The sequence below is a fragment of the Manacus candei genome, unplaced genomic scaffold (assembly GCF_025592945.1).
Source record: "Manacus candei isolate 608988 ecotype Guabito, Panama unplaced genomic scaffold, ASM2559294v1 h1tg000023l, whole genome shotgun sequence".
NCBI lineage: Eukaryota > Metazoa > Chordata > Aves > Passeriformes > Pipridae > Manacus > Manacus candei.
The window spans coordinates 23,343,579-23,359,091 of NW_026138071.1; positions in this window are offsets into that span (position 1 = coordinate 23,343,579).

Here is a 15,513-nt window from a genome sequence, read left to right on the forward strand (position 1 = left end):
AGTCATTACAAAGCCTCTTAGACAACATAATTAACTCCAGCTGGACCTTTTGTAATCAGCTGTTTAAAATCTCTCCCTCCTCATTAAGGGCATTAAGAAATCACCTTTTCCTAGACCTCAGAGAGAACTACTTTCCTCACATTGATCCAATCTTCTTTAAATGATCTTTTTTCTCCTTATGTTTAAGAAATTACTTACAGATCATCTATTGAGAGCATCAGTCTCACCAGGGAGGACTAAAGCTGAGAGATGAGTGATACCTGCTATCCATCAGCGTATAAAAAGGCAAGTAAAGTTTCTTCTAAGGTGTTTCAAATGCAGAGAGCTGACAGAATGCTTTGAAAATATTTTGTCAACTTCCTTGTTCTGTTAAAAGCTGATGTGGTCAAAGGGAGAACTACTGTAGGAGAAAACATATTTGCTATTCTCTTTCTCTCCAGGAGACAGAAAAAGTAGGAGAATGCTTTTTCATGCTTTGTGACCAGCAGTTAATCAGCAGGTTTGAACAATAGGGAACATTAATAGCTTGTATGTGCTTTGCCAGATGGAATGCTATTTTTGGTATGAGTCTCAGGGCATGATTCAGCAGTTTCTTAGCCAGCAAGTAGTTCAAACCTATCCCAGAGTATTTTAAGACTCACTATGTCACATGTTGCTTAGTAATAGTTTCCCTCTCTTATTTTATCTGTGATTATGTGGTATTTCCATTAATGTATCACTCATTAATAATTATGGGAGCACATTAGGTTATACAATACAGTGAGAGAACCTATTCAAATGGATACAGTGATCACTAAAGGTATTCCCATTGAATAGAATTATCTGTAAGTTTAGTTCTTGTGAGAAAATCAAGTGTGAACTCAAGAGATCTGAAATCCCTGAAATACAACCACGACAGGATCAACTCATGTGATTGTGCCATGCTCTGTTTATGTCACTTTACACACAGGTAGGAGAATTAGTAATATTCTCGAGGCTGCTAATATAGGGGAAGCAACCTGTATGCATTTTTGGGATGGGGGTTCTGCTTGCAGTTACTCATTTGACATTGACAAGAGAAAGATATAATGCTCAGGGGTCAGCTGTAAGGCTGGAAACTTGAACTGCAGTGTAAGTAGGAAAATAATTACAATGAGAAAGGTAGGATTCAACTGGGGATGTGTGGGAGATGCTCTCATTTACTCTGCAGTCAGGTGTACACCCCTGTAAGTGTCATGTGAGGAGTGCTCACTGTGTAGCAGAAATAGTGTCATAAGGAGCAAGCAATGTTCTTGCTGCCTTTGCCATGAGAATCCTGATTAAAACTGAAAAGGAAACAGAACTCACGTGATGAACACTTCAGCAGTTCATAAATCCCCTTTCTTTATTCACACAGGAACACTTGGCACAGATCCCCTCTCCCCACTGCCCTGCCATCTTGCTGGGTAGAGGCTAATAGCGTGTGCAGGAGTACCTCCTCCTTGGGAAGAATCCTGACAGGGAGCTGTACTGTGGAAAATCACTTTAGCTTCCTTGCTACAGTAGCCTGTTTATTCCATAAACTCAGCTTTTGTGGTTCCCCCAGTTTTCAGGCAGAAAACAGGGTAAAGCACATCTGATGCCCCTTGGCCTGTCCACCCTGTTTGTTACATGGAGAAGAAAAAAGCCTCCGTGTGCAACTTCCAGTATCTGTGAAATCAAACAGTTTCCTCTGGAGAAAAATGTCATGGTATTTCCTTTGCAGGGAGGGGCAGGGAATGAGAGGTGCAAAGAATCTGACTTGATGGTGCAGTCCTCACTGAAAAAGTTCTCTGATTCCTATTCATGTGGGAGTCAGGCACCCAAATGCCTTTGCAGGTTCAGTCCATGATCTAGAACTAAACTAAAGTTTCCATTTAGTCAGTAGAAATAGATTTGGTTCAGTGACTGAACTGAGGAAGAAGAGACTTCTCCAGTAGGAGAAAAATATCCCAAACACACGCATGGGTCTTGCTCAGCCTCAAACACTTGAGTGTTCTTGGCAAAAACAACCAAAAAATTAACAACAAAAGAACACACACTCCAAAATATATTTTGGGAAATACAAAATACTGAGTGTTATCCAAAGCACGACTGAAAAACCAGCATTCTCTAAACAAAAGTAACTCTGCAAAGCAGAACATTAAAATGTTATTAAATGTCAAACCCCAAACAACTTATTTGGGTTTTTTCCTCAAATGAAGAGGAAAATCTATTTATTTTGCTTGAAGCTGTCCTGTGATTTAAACCAAACTCACACCAAAACTTCCTTAATGCTATAGTCCCTGCCTGCTGATTTTTATTTTAGAGGGGTAAAAGATTTATGAAAGTGAAATGGAAAGAATTAGTGGTATGCCACATCAAGGCACCAAAATAGCAACAAAGCAAAGAATTAACAAAATAAGACTCTTCCAAAAATAAATTAGTTGTCCTTTGGCAAAAGTAACTTAGCAAATGGCTCTTGAAGATTTGGGGGCTCCTGTGTTTGCTCAGGTGTTCATGGGCAAGATTAAACACTTTGTGACATGTAAAAGTGAGGCATGTCATGTGAGGTTTTCTCTTGGGCATTTCTGGCAAAGCAGGGCCCTTTAGGTCAGGAGATGAATAAATCCACCCTATGAGGCAACATATATGGTTGTGGGGGGAAGTGTTTATGAGAAGGTTTGTTACAAGAAATCTGTAGTAGCTGGATACCAGAGTGAAAGCTGACCTGTAACTAGTGGCTTAATACAGTATGAATTAGTTACTTACAATGAAAGCTGGTTTTTTTGTTTTTTTTTTTTTCTCCTGGATTCCCACAGAGTTTGAAGTTCTGTAGGCAAGGAAAGCCAAGTGAAAATATGAAAACTGTACAGACCTCTGGGCTTGTCAGCCACTATGTAAGGCAAAGTTCAGCTCTCTGCTCTCCATCGCTGAGATTCTTGGCAGGCGGGACAAAGCTTTCCTCCTACCACTGCTGGAGCCTTGCCACAGCTGTTTTGAACATCTCCCTGCTTTAGGCTCTGAGAAGCTGACAGAGGACATTTGACATTATACCTGTATCTCTTTTTTTAGGTAGAAAAAATTAAAACTCTGGGCCCTTGAAGCTACCGTGTTTGTTCCCTGAGAAATTCTTAAAGCATTGAAATTTGTTTGGAAGCTTCAAACACTTCAGACAGATGAGTCTGTTAGACAGAAATTTTTGGCCATCCAGAACACTGGTAAAGGTAATTACTTTAAAATATCTTGCACTTGTTTCAGATTCATTTAGCAAAGGTGCTTATGAAAATTCCTAGGTAGTGACAGTCTTTACTTGCTGGGGGTTTTTTTATCTCCATGTAAGAAAGTCCCTTACCAACACTCGTTGTGCTTCTGGATGGAGATATGCCTTACTTTTACCTGCTTTAGCTTTATTCTTCTTGGTGAAACATCCTGCTACTCAAACTGTGCCTGCCAGTAGTTCTGGATGCCTGGAAAGCCAAACACCCTTTGGTGTAAGCTCTGAAATCACCTAATCTGGATAATAGTGTTTGGTGAAAACTGTGAGGAATCTGTACAGGACCTTCTGTCATTTTAAAGATAAGACAATATTGCCTTTAGCACTGATCTTTCATTTCAGATTCTTAAAATGCATATTATTAGAATGAGAGAGATATAAACATAAAGGTTGGATGCCACACATCTGCTAAGGCTATTGATTTGAGACCTTAACCTTTATTTTTTTTCAAGTAAACTTTCATTTTAAACTGTTGCAGCAAGTGCTTTGCACAAACAGATTCCTTGAATGGACTATTGCCTTCAGGATTGAGAAGGAACTAAAAGCCTTGCTTGTCTTACCGGTAAAGTATTATCAGAATGACAAGTACAGCTGATCACAGAATAAAAGTCCACTTGTCTGACTGCAGACTTCATGTTCTTCTACAGGGTTAGGAAATGTGTGTTGTGTACTATCAGACAGGTTTACTACTACTGACACATATTTTGAGTTGCATTAAATCACAAACCTGAATTCTGATTATCAAGTCATGAAACAGCTGTTGTTCCCTCCTTAATAGGGAACAATTTGTTGCTTTGAGGTAAAATAGTTATAATCTGGCTGTTAGGATTTTTAATTTTTTTTTAAAATTTAAATTTTAAACATTTTTTGCAACTTCAACTTTTTCTTATGATTTAGGCTTCATACAAGGAATGATAGGGAACAGTCACTGGAATGATTTAAGCCTTACGAACCTAATAGCACTCCAACAATTGTTTCTCCCTTTGCTTGTAACAGTGCTCATTATTGGTTCTGTTTCCTGAGTTAAACAAAAGCCAGGAAAACTGCACAGTTTATATTGAGGGGCTGCAAATAACAAATACTCCTAGAAGAGTTTTTTCAAACAGCCCAAGCCCTGTTGACTGGCTGAGATGTGGGAGTGAGCGCAGGAAAAATTTTCTGCAATAACCAACAGTCTAAAAGAAGCTCTCATGTTTTGAGAACAGGTTATTGTTCATCACTCATTGCAGAAAAGCAACAGAAAATTTTCAGATTCTGGTACCTTCTACTTAAAATCTACCAACGAGGTAGAAATTTCAGCTGTCCTGCTCTCTACCAGAGTGAATAAAAGGCTCTCTATGAACTAGCAGTCAGCCACCTTTAATGGTTAACATTCAGACCTGCTGAATGTATTTAGCTTGGTATCCAAGCTTGAGCTTGTTCCTCCCCTGAGCTTCTACAGAAGTGGTAGCACTTTAAAGGGATTTGTTAAGAAATGTCTCAGAGCTCCTGCCCACACCTTCACCACTTTTCCCTCCATCCTCCCTGGAGCACTGCATCCCTAAACACAGTGTGACCCAGGGCTCAGTTCTTAGGCCACAGTCCTGTCCTAATGTATCTATGACTGGAAATTTTTAAGCTTGTTTTGATGGAAGATCAGTAGTCTTGACTATATTTTGTTAGGCTTCAATTACTAATCTGTTCACAAAATAGTGGAAATACTTCCATTAAGAGAGATGCAGAGAGTAGTAAAACATTCCCATGCACATTAAAAAGATGTGGATGTGAGGTCAGCAATGTATAAAACACCATCTACAGTGTACCTAGGCTGTGCTCAGTTCATACAACGAACTTCACCTCAGCCATGACACACATGTCTTCCTTGCAGCCACTGGTATGGAAGACAGTGCTGGAGAGCAGATTCATGTGCTTGTTCAGAGGCTGTGATGGCAAGGATGCATTTAGCCATGGACCAACCTGTTCCAGTGCCTACTCAGCATCAGGAGGGCTTGCTATGGCTTCTGATACAAGGATCTGTCAGCTCCTAAAAGTTACTTCTGTGTGAACCAGAAAATTCATGTGGTGCCCCTCAGCTCGGGATCGCTCGTTAGAACATCTGCTGTTATTTCTGTTCTTAGAAACAAAAACTCATATTTTTCAGCACAGATGTAGCAAATGTAATTATGCTGATACTTGTAATTGGGGAGTTTCATTTCCTTGAAGTTCTTCTCATTCCCCTGGCCTTGGAAAAACAGAAATGCAGTTAGGAAGTCAAATCGCTATCGGCCATGTATGGCAAGTTGGCACATTCCTCACGTGATTTCTATTTTTGCTTTGAAAAGAGCTAATGCACTCTTTCACCTTGCATGTGGTCTGGAATGAACCCCTAGCTCCTGTTTGCACTCTTTCAGAGAAGTTACTTTTTTTTTTTTTTTTCCCTAAGAGAGGCTTAAAAATTAAAAGCAGAACAGACAAGCTTAAAAGCAAAGGTAAATATTTTATGGGTCATAAATGTGTGAATAATATTAGTTTCAGATGCTAGGATAAGAAGGGATTCTCAAATGAAATTTCAACTAAAAACTGGTTTCACAGAATTGCTATTTTGGGCCAAAAGGGACTTTTCACATGATGCAGACACTTGTCAGCAGTGCAGGGATGGCAGGCAGCAACTGCAGAATGGCTGCGTGTTGCCAAGAGGCTCTGAGCAGGAAGATGTTGTGAAGATGTTGCAAAGATATCCAGATGCTTTGAGAGGTACATGATGAAAACTAACTAGAACAAGATAAAATCCAGTTAGGTATGTAAAAGCCTAGTCTGTCTGCCTATAAAGCTGTAAGAATAAATGTCCTTACCTGTCATCTGCTGAAGTTAGTTAGGCGGGGTTTTTCTGCCTCTTGGTGAATGAAAGGTTTTTTTTCATTCAATTAATTTTACTACAGCATCAGAAATGCAATTTTTTTATAAGTCCTGAAAATACTTGTGTCTCTACAAACAGGCAATGTGGGTTTCTCAGCTGAATTTTGGTGGTTCTCTCTGTTGAAGACTTGTATGTTCAAGGGAAAAGCTGGATCAGCTTTTGCTCTCTAGTAGCAAAACCATAATATGGGCACCATGCATAATGGTGCATCCTCATCTAAGCATGTATGTACCATCAAACTCTATAGGTGCACAAAAATTGATATTTTAGAGAGGAAGTTTCTTCAAAAAGGAAACCTTTGCTGTAAATAGTCTATTTTAATAGATCAAAACCTGAGTGTAGAGCATTCTGGTTCTAGCAATAAGCATGCTCCTTGATTTGCCCCTGGGAGCAAGCGAATTCATTGTGCTCATGACATGTAAAAATATACAAGAAATAATACTTCTGAGGTTTCACATCCTTTCACAATGTAATCAGAAGACCCAGGAGTGGATGTCTGAGCAATGATAGGAGTGCTGTGGAGTCATATGTTTCCCATGGAAATCATTTGTGACTTCCCGCTCTTTGCTGCCACACATCTTCAAAGCACAAAACCAGCTTGTATTTTGAGGAGAACAATTATTTGCTTTACATCAAAGTTCTGTGTAGCTCTGAATTCAGACTAGATTTCAAAGGAGGAAACTTGATGGAGGTCTCTGTAACACATGGGTGGTGATGTGTCTTCCCCTCCTGGTGCACCTTCTATTGATAGACTCAGTATACTTTACAAACATTAATAATTCAGCGCTTGCCAGAAAGAAAACATGGTTTGCTGTTTCACAAGAAGAATTATTGCCAATTCCTTCTACTTTTGCAAAGAATTGGAAAAGCAATCATCTCCATACCTTACCTGCTGTGTGACTGTAGTGTGATCACGGTCTGATATATCTCCAGGTGTTTCACTTGAACTATCTGGGCAGTCTAGTCCTGTGCAGTATAATTTTGCCTCTCAGGATCATACCTTTGGTGCTACTTGCATTGTTCCTATGGGTCAGAGTTTTAAAAGAACAGGCCTGTTGTCTTGTGTTTAATGGGTTAAACTGCTGTCTGAACAGGTTGTTTGCCATTTTGCTTATGATGAAACTAAAATACTTGGGCAATTAATTAAAACCAGAAATGGGTTTACTCATACTATAAAAATATATATTTTTACTATAAGAGTTTAACAACAGAGACAACCATTGAACATAATAAAACATAACCACAATTTTCAGTTCCAAGTATTAGATAGTTAGTTTCATGCTCAAAATAAGAGTTCAGTGTTAACTAGTAAGGAGTGTGGACAGTAATATTGTTGTATTTGTGCTGGTTGGATCATAGAATAACTCAAAGCCTTGTCTGTGATCGCTTTGTGTAAATGAGTACAATGTTTTTCACTGTGGTGATGTGACCACAGGTACTGTGTACCGGGGGACTCTTAATTCTTTTGGTGAAAATTACTGGTTCTGCAGGTTATTTGCAGAAAGTTGGTTGTGAACATTTTGGTTTTGAAATTCACGGTCAATCCAAAACTCGTGTGATCTGAGTGTTGCTTCTGGAAAGGCTGTTTCTTCCTGGAAAGGTTAAAATGGCTTCAGTTCTGTAATGCACTTACATTGCACTACACATTTGAGCCCTTATGTCTGTAATTCTTTCAAGAAGCTGTGTGCCTCCCTAGTGCAAGGGGGGAGTGTAGCTGGTTTTCAGTGTTATATTTGCCTTTACTATAACCCCTTATTAAAGTCTCTTTAGACTTGGTATTTTTTAAACGGGGTTAGGTCTCAGTTATGTCCAAGAACAACAGACAAAAATCATTTTCTTTTCTGCTCTAGTTCCTTGTGTTCAGGAGCTGAGGTAGCAGAAGTATTTTGCTTTCCAGGCTGTTGTTCATCAGTAACAGCAGCAGCAGAGTCGTCAGCTATTGTAGATAAATAGCTATCTTCCTGCTTGTGTGATTTAGATGGGCAAAGGCTCCTCTCAGAACAGGAAACCTCACTCCTCAGCCCTGAACTTCCCTCTCAGGTAGAATCCCAGTTAGGAGCAACAACTACACGTTTCTTCTTAAAGTCTACCTTCCTGTTACACAGTGCTGTTAACACTACTATATCATATTTTTACTTTAAACCTCCATGTATTATTTTTCTACTCACAGACTCTTGATTCTTTAGCAAGATGAATTTCTTTCCAGGCCAGCCCAAGAGAGGAGTCTCGTAAAGAGAAATAAAAATGAAGTGTCTAAAGAGTCAAGTTCAAACACTGTGCTTTCATCTTATCTCTTCCTTGCCTCAGACATCTCTGCCTGCCTTCAGACTGACTTGTTTGTTCAGGCTGCCAGACTTGCTGGAGTCAAATCCAAGGGGAATAACATGAACTCCATTAACCCTGATACACAGTCCAGTTCTCCCACGTGTCAACTCCTTAGTGGCTCTATCTATCTGAGGGCTAATTTCCATAGTAAGGGACAGAAAACCTTAAAAGTTTAAGTTATTTCTAGCAACCAGAGCCTAGTGGAAGGCTTCCCTTATTCTCCTTCAGCAGTGGACAGGATGAATTTGGATGTTCTTTTTTTTGTTTGGTTGGTTTTTTGTTTGTTTTTTTTCAGGGGGTGTTAGTTTGGTTTTTTGTTTTTGTTTGTTTGATTGATTTTTGGGGGTTGTTTTTTGGTTTTGGGGGGGGTATCCCCTTCCTTTTCTCCTTCACAATGGATTTTCTGTCAGGATGGCTTTGTGATGTAGTTGAGGGCTGGAGAGCTGCTCTCATGCGCAGCAGTATGAGACACATGTCACCTCGTGAAGGGAGCCAGCTTTTGGGAACTAGAGGAAGGAAATACTTTTCCTGTTTTCTATTAGCCCCAGAGATTCTAAAGCTACTTTTGTGATTAATCTAACCAAGTGCAGTTTGTCAGTATGAAGAGATGTGTGTGTTAATCTCTGAATGTCTTTCCTCTTTGGAATTCAAATATGGTATAAAATCCTTGGTACAGGCACATTTTTTTACTAGAAAAAAAACGGTTTATTTTTTTCTTTAGTCATGTAGTTGTCCACAGAGCACAAATTGAAGGTAAAAGCCTTCAGTGAGAGGCATACTTCCTGCTTTCTCTATCTCAGATATTTTATAGGTTTTGGGGTTTTTTTTTCTAAAAATAGACTTTATTCAGGACAAAAGCTGTGCTTCGAGACAGTCTAAAAGATGTGTCTGGAGGATGAGGCAAGGTGTGCTCTGTGGGGAGTAAATGATTAAGGGTTGTTTCTGTTTCTTGTTGTGGCCCTTTCTGTGGCCCTGGAGGTCTTGGTGGGAATATGTTCCAGTGAAACTACAAAAACATGCCTTACTTTATCTACTGGGTGGTTCATTCTTTAGCAAAGTAACCGAAATAAAAAAGCAGAGCATGAAAACTTGATGGAAAAAATGAAAAAAAAAAAAATCCACGTTAAAAACTGGACAGGGGAGCACTAAAATGAGGACTCTGGATTGCTCAATAGCTGTTTTGTTTTTTTGTGGTTAGTCAAACTGTCCTTTCTCTGCACAGCTGAGGATTGCTAAGCATGAAAGATCCCCTTCTGTAAGCGATCCAAGCCGCAGCTCCTCTGCAGCGTCAGCTTTCTCATGGCTTTAGGTGCTGGTAGCATGAGAGAAGTGCTGGGACTTGTGACTGGTTCAATGACCAGGAGTCTTGGTTAAGGAATAAAAAATGACCCTTAAGTCATATGATTTGGAGATGTGGAGAATAGATTCTTGGGATTAAAGCGAAGTTTGACGTGGTTTGGTTTACTGAAAGGCAAAGTATTTCACGTGGCAAAATAGGAATTTAAAAACCACGCGTGTGAAATTAAAAACTAGAAAAGATTAAACTAGACTCTAAACTGCTTTCATATGCTGTCCACAGCAATATTATTTATTGTCCCATGTGAGATGAGCATTCACAGTAGCCTAAATAGTTGTGGATCATGATTTTACCTTTACTTTTGGATATATGGCCTCAAAACTGTCTCATTTCAAATGATAATTTGAATCTGGCACTATTCGTATATTTTTTGAGTTTGTGATTATACACTGGAATTGTTTTAGTTTCTCCAGAAACGAAAGCAAAAAACCTAAATATTTAAACATCACCAGTGTACTTGGAAGCATTGCTGCTCATTTGAGCACTGGTGCCTCCAACTGGATATGTAGTAAGAGGCCTTTGTCACCCAGTACAAGATTCCTTTAATCCTTTACATGAATACAGAACAGATTTTTTCTCATATTTCTTGAAAGGCTATAGGTTTAAAAGCTTTTTGACCATATGATACATGAAACAAGTTTCTCAGCACGATTCTTAACTTTTCTAACAGAGAAGCCTTAAATTGTACAGTAATGCTGGTGGTTTCCCAAATGATCCCAAGAAAAGAGCCTTTAGTAAGTCCCTGACACAAGCTGAGGCTTTTTTTTTTTCCCAGTTGTTCACAATGACATAAATTTCCTGCTGAAATATTCCTAGTGACATCTTGTGCCAGCTTCCCTAAGGATGCAGAAAGTTAATACCAAATTTCACAATTTCAGTGCCATAGAGCAAGAGTCCTCATCCTTCTGATGGCGCTGCCCACTTTTGGGTTTGTGGATGCATGGTATAATTTCTCTCCTAGCATTGAATTATTTGAGCTTCCTGCTGCCTTTGCAAGTCTTAGGTCCTTGTCAGGAGCTACTGCAGTAGATAAGAGCTCATGCTGAGTGTGTTGGATAATGTGTGTGTCACCTGGAGACAGTGCAGCCCAGGGACACCAGGTGATCTATGCCTATCATGACTCTGAAGAACGGGTTCTACATGTTTCCACACCAGGATTCATTCCATATGCATAGAGATAGAGAAGTATTAGTATCATGGAAAATGTGAAAAAGCATCTATAGATATACACTGGTATTCCAAAGCTGTAAATTCTTTCAAGCCACGCAACCTTAGCAAACACAAAGTACAAATATCATTACGTGCCCGATTACCTCCAATTGTTGTTATGCACTACAAACAGGAACCAAAGAAGATCATGTCATTGTTTGTTCAGCTGAGACTTTTACTTAGCAGAAGGGCACTGTCTGCTCAACTTCTCCACCTGATTGACATCGTGGGCTTCAGTGGGGCTTGTTTGTAACCTCCAATGTGGCTGTATGCACAAGCAGCTGAACTGCTGCCCAAGTAAGCTTTTTTGGTAGATCGAGGAACTCAGGTCTTTGGGGAGGTAAAGAATGTCATCAAATGTTATAGATCAGTAGCATGTGCTTTGGAACATTCCAAAACCTTTTGGAACCTCTTCAACTTATGTGGTGCTGGAAAACCAGAACCTGTGGTGTCTAACTCCTAGTCACGAGATTTCTGTCTCCTCTCCTACCTTCATTTCCCACTCACTGAAGGGCTCTAGAAGTCTTTGATTTTTGCAAATATGTATGTACCAGGACATCTGAGTTGTCCCAGTAAATTTAATTACTCTGTGTGCTCAAACTCATGTGGAAGGGCTGCATCTTTAACTTCAGTGCTATAAAAGTTCTGAACAGAGAAAGACTGAGAAAAATTTAGATATTTTTGGATTGGTAAAATCAACACACTAGAACTGCATCTGGTATTGTAGGAACAGCTTAAAATGTCTGGCAAAGTGAACAGTTTCTCTGACTAGATTTTGTTAAATTAACAGTGTCCCTTGGTCAGCTGCTCTGCATTCCCTGCATGTGCAGCTTTACATGGCTGCAGTCAGGGCTTGATTTGGGGGGAATTACTTATTTAGTGCACTGAACTGCCATAATTTCAAGCTAAGTTTGATGAGAATTGCTTTCTGTTTATCCTTTTAAATAATACTATCTGCTCCAGAGTTTTAGAAGAACTAAATGAAGCAAATAATAAATGCTCTGTGCATATCATCTGGTTCTGATTACCTGCTTTATTTTCTAAATACCACTAGAACTTATTCAGCAAATAAATGTACAGTCCAAAAACATGGTATTAATTAATGAGGGACATGTTTTGGACTTGTCTGCTGTATAACTCAGTGGCTTCTGGGCACACTGGTGCATTGCAGACTTCCCTGATTTCTCTGGTTAGCACCCAGCTGGGAGTTGATACTGCTTAAACTACAGACAAGGCAAAAAACTGAAGGAAATAGATTCTTTGCTATGGAACAGTGCCCTGTATTGTATCTATGGATTGCTCAAAGGATCATTTTACATTAATTCTGATTTCCATAGAAAAAAAACCTCAGAAATAAGTGGCTCAAGTATTACAGGAATATAAATTAATTAGAGGCATGAAATCTAAGGTAAATAAATAGAAGACAGTTTTCTGATAACTTCTTTGGCTAGGATGTTTAGAAAAGTAGATGAATCAAAACCCCATAGTCCCAAAATTTGCATTTCCTCTTTCAAAGTGACCGGTTCCTCTCAGAGTGCAACAAGGTTCACCACTGAGAGAGTTTAATGGAACAAGGGGTGAGTAAGATCAGTCCAAGCAGTGATATCTGGCATCACAGGAATGACATTTGGAAAAGGATATGGTAAAAAATTCTTGCACTGTTCTATGGAATATACCACTGACGTGTCACATTCATTTGAAGATGTACTATGCATGTCTAAAACGTGTCCTTCCTTTTCACCTTCTCATTTTCTCCAGCAGAGCACAGCTAGGGGGAGTTTCCTTCCCAACCATTCCAGGGCTCTGCAGACCTTCCCTAAGCTCCCAGATGGGACTTGTCATGTGTTTCTAAAGAGAATATGCTGTAAATACCAACACCTGCTCATGTATCTGTTGGATGTATCAGCAGATTTTCAGGAGGTGGAGTAAAAGAATAAGCCGCAGCTCCGGCTGCCAGGTTACTGCTACAATATTTTCCTTTTCTTTTCTCTTGAGAACAGAACGGTGTCCTATGGAAACTTGAGGCTGAAGGTAGATTTACTATCAGGAAAACCTTTCAGAGTATTTAACTCACTCTTGTTCTTTTATTTCTATCCATATTACACAAGTGTGGTGGTGAGCCTTCTGCCCCTAGTTTCCAGATACTGATGTAGCAAAAGATTACATGCATAATTAAACTAGTTAAATTCTAATAGTCTACAAATATTTGAAGGATGCTATGAACTTTCCAAACTATTTTTGAAGTTACTCATTTCTTCAATCAATTAATGTTTGTCTAAATGCAAACACAGCTGTTTTGTGGTTGTTTGGTTTTTACCCTCCTCATGAGGGACTCACAAAGTGAGCAAATGAAACACTGTGGGTTGACAAACTCTATTTCTTCAAAGCCCACAGTCTCAGATGACAAATATTCTTGCTCTCCAAATTGGGTGGATGGGAAATTGGCTTGTGTTTTGGTTGCTTGTTTTTTCTGATGTTGTTGCCTTTCGGTTTGTAACCCCTAAAGCCATAAAATTCATAGAACTGAGCTTCCAATAATGGCTTTTAAGATGGATTTTGTCTTCATCAGTGTGAGAGCAAAATAGACAAATATGTTTGTAGTGTCTGTCCCCTTTGTACCATACCTGGAATATATATTTGGCCTTACAGGCCCCAAGTATAAAAACCCAACAAACTTGCTTTTGACTCTCATCTCAGCTTGTGCCAGTGACCACATAGGAACCCCCTTTTTACCCTGGGGCACATTTGGGCTGTATTTAAACAGCCACTCCCCTGAAGTACAAGACAGGGGTCACTTAGTCAAAAGAAGCAATGGTAACCTTTGTCCCTCCAAAAACTTGGACCCCTCTGATCTGCAATATGCACATTTTATCCCTATTTCACTATTGCTTTGCAGAAAATAGCCCCAGAAATACCCACTTCTTTTGAATGTCTCTCAATAACACCTTCATACAGGACACTTTTGCATTTCCCAGTTGTTCATTTTTCCAAAGATTTCTAATATTCTAGTTTTTCTTCCTTTAAACAGATATTTACATCCTTTACTCTAACTTTTTCTTTATGAACATGAAAACTTAACCCTTTTATTAGTGTGAGCAAGTAGTAAATACAGGATTAGCAAATTTGCACAATGGGTTGGTTCACATTTCTTTCTTTTCAGTGTGATCTCATTAATGAATAGTTGAATTGAATTTGGAAAATGAACACAGGATAAAAAAAAGCTGCTTTGTACCATTCAGATTCTACTTAAGAAATAATTAATGTTGACTAGATCTAATAAAAAGGTAGACTTTTCAATTTATCATTTTAAATTGAATGTTTGCTAGGGAGTTCCTTATTCTTCTAATTTCTTGAGAAATAACAACACCTAAAGATTCCGAGATCATTTCCATGGAACCCTACTGATTTCATTCTTACTAAATTCTATAGATCTGAGCCTACAGTTATTATGAAACTTAAAAGAAAATGACAATTAAAGTGATTATTTCAGTAAAATGTTAGGAAAATTGACCTAATCCCCATTGTTAAGTGGACAGATTTTTTTTTTCCTGTGGAGAAAAGAGTTATAACAAATGACTCATTAAAAGTTTTGGTTTTCGGAGTTCTGTCAAGCTGTTCACATTTTAAACTTAATTTAGATCAGAGCCACATTTGCATTAGTCTAGATGTGGTTTCTTAGTAACTCTTGAATCTCTTTTAAAAAACATGTCAAAAACAACCACATGGTTTAGATTCCTTAATGAAAGCAGCCTACTTGTACAGCTCGGGTGTGTTTTCTTGTAATGCATCTTTAGCACATTAAGCAGAGCACAATGGCTTGTTCCACATTTCGAGATGGATATCAAGAACCAAGTAGCTGTGAACCCTTCATGTCTCTTACATTTTGTTTGATCAGCAAGTACTTGTGCATGGGAAAAGTGTTCGTGCTTGGAAAACAAGAGAAGGTCACAATTCCTGCCAGGGCTCTGCCAGTGCAAGCTGCACCTTCGGTATGAGAACCACAGAGGGACGTGATGGCCAGAGCCTGCTTATGTGTGGAAATTAAAACAGAACCAAACAGTTTCCAGGTGCTATCCATATCTTCCTTTGGAGACCCTTTACTTCTCTGTAAATCTTTAATTCTCTTTTTTTTTTTTTGGAAGATCCTTGTTTACTTTAATTTTTATTGCTGGGATTATCAGTTGGAGGACTATAGAACTGAGAGTTATTTGCTGCAGATTTACTGAAGTCTTATAAATTTCCTCTGTAAGAGTTCTCTTTAGCATCTGCTGTCTGGATACTTTCATCTGTTATGATCTCTGTTATTTTAATTGTCATATTATTATTTTAGAGCCTTACACCAACAGAAATTTTTCTTAAAAAAAAAACAAACAAAACCAAAGCAAAGCCAGAGTAATTGTTGCCCAGAGTCAAACTTAATCTGTTATGTAGTGTTGTTTTTTATTGTGTGATCTGCCATGTTCCACTTGTGAA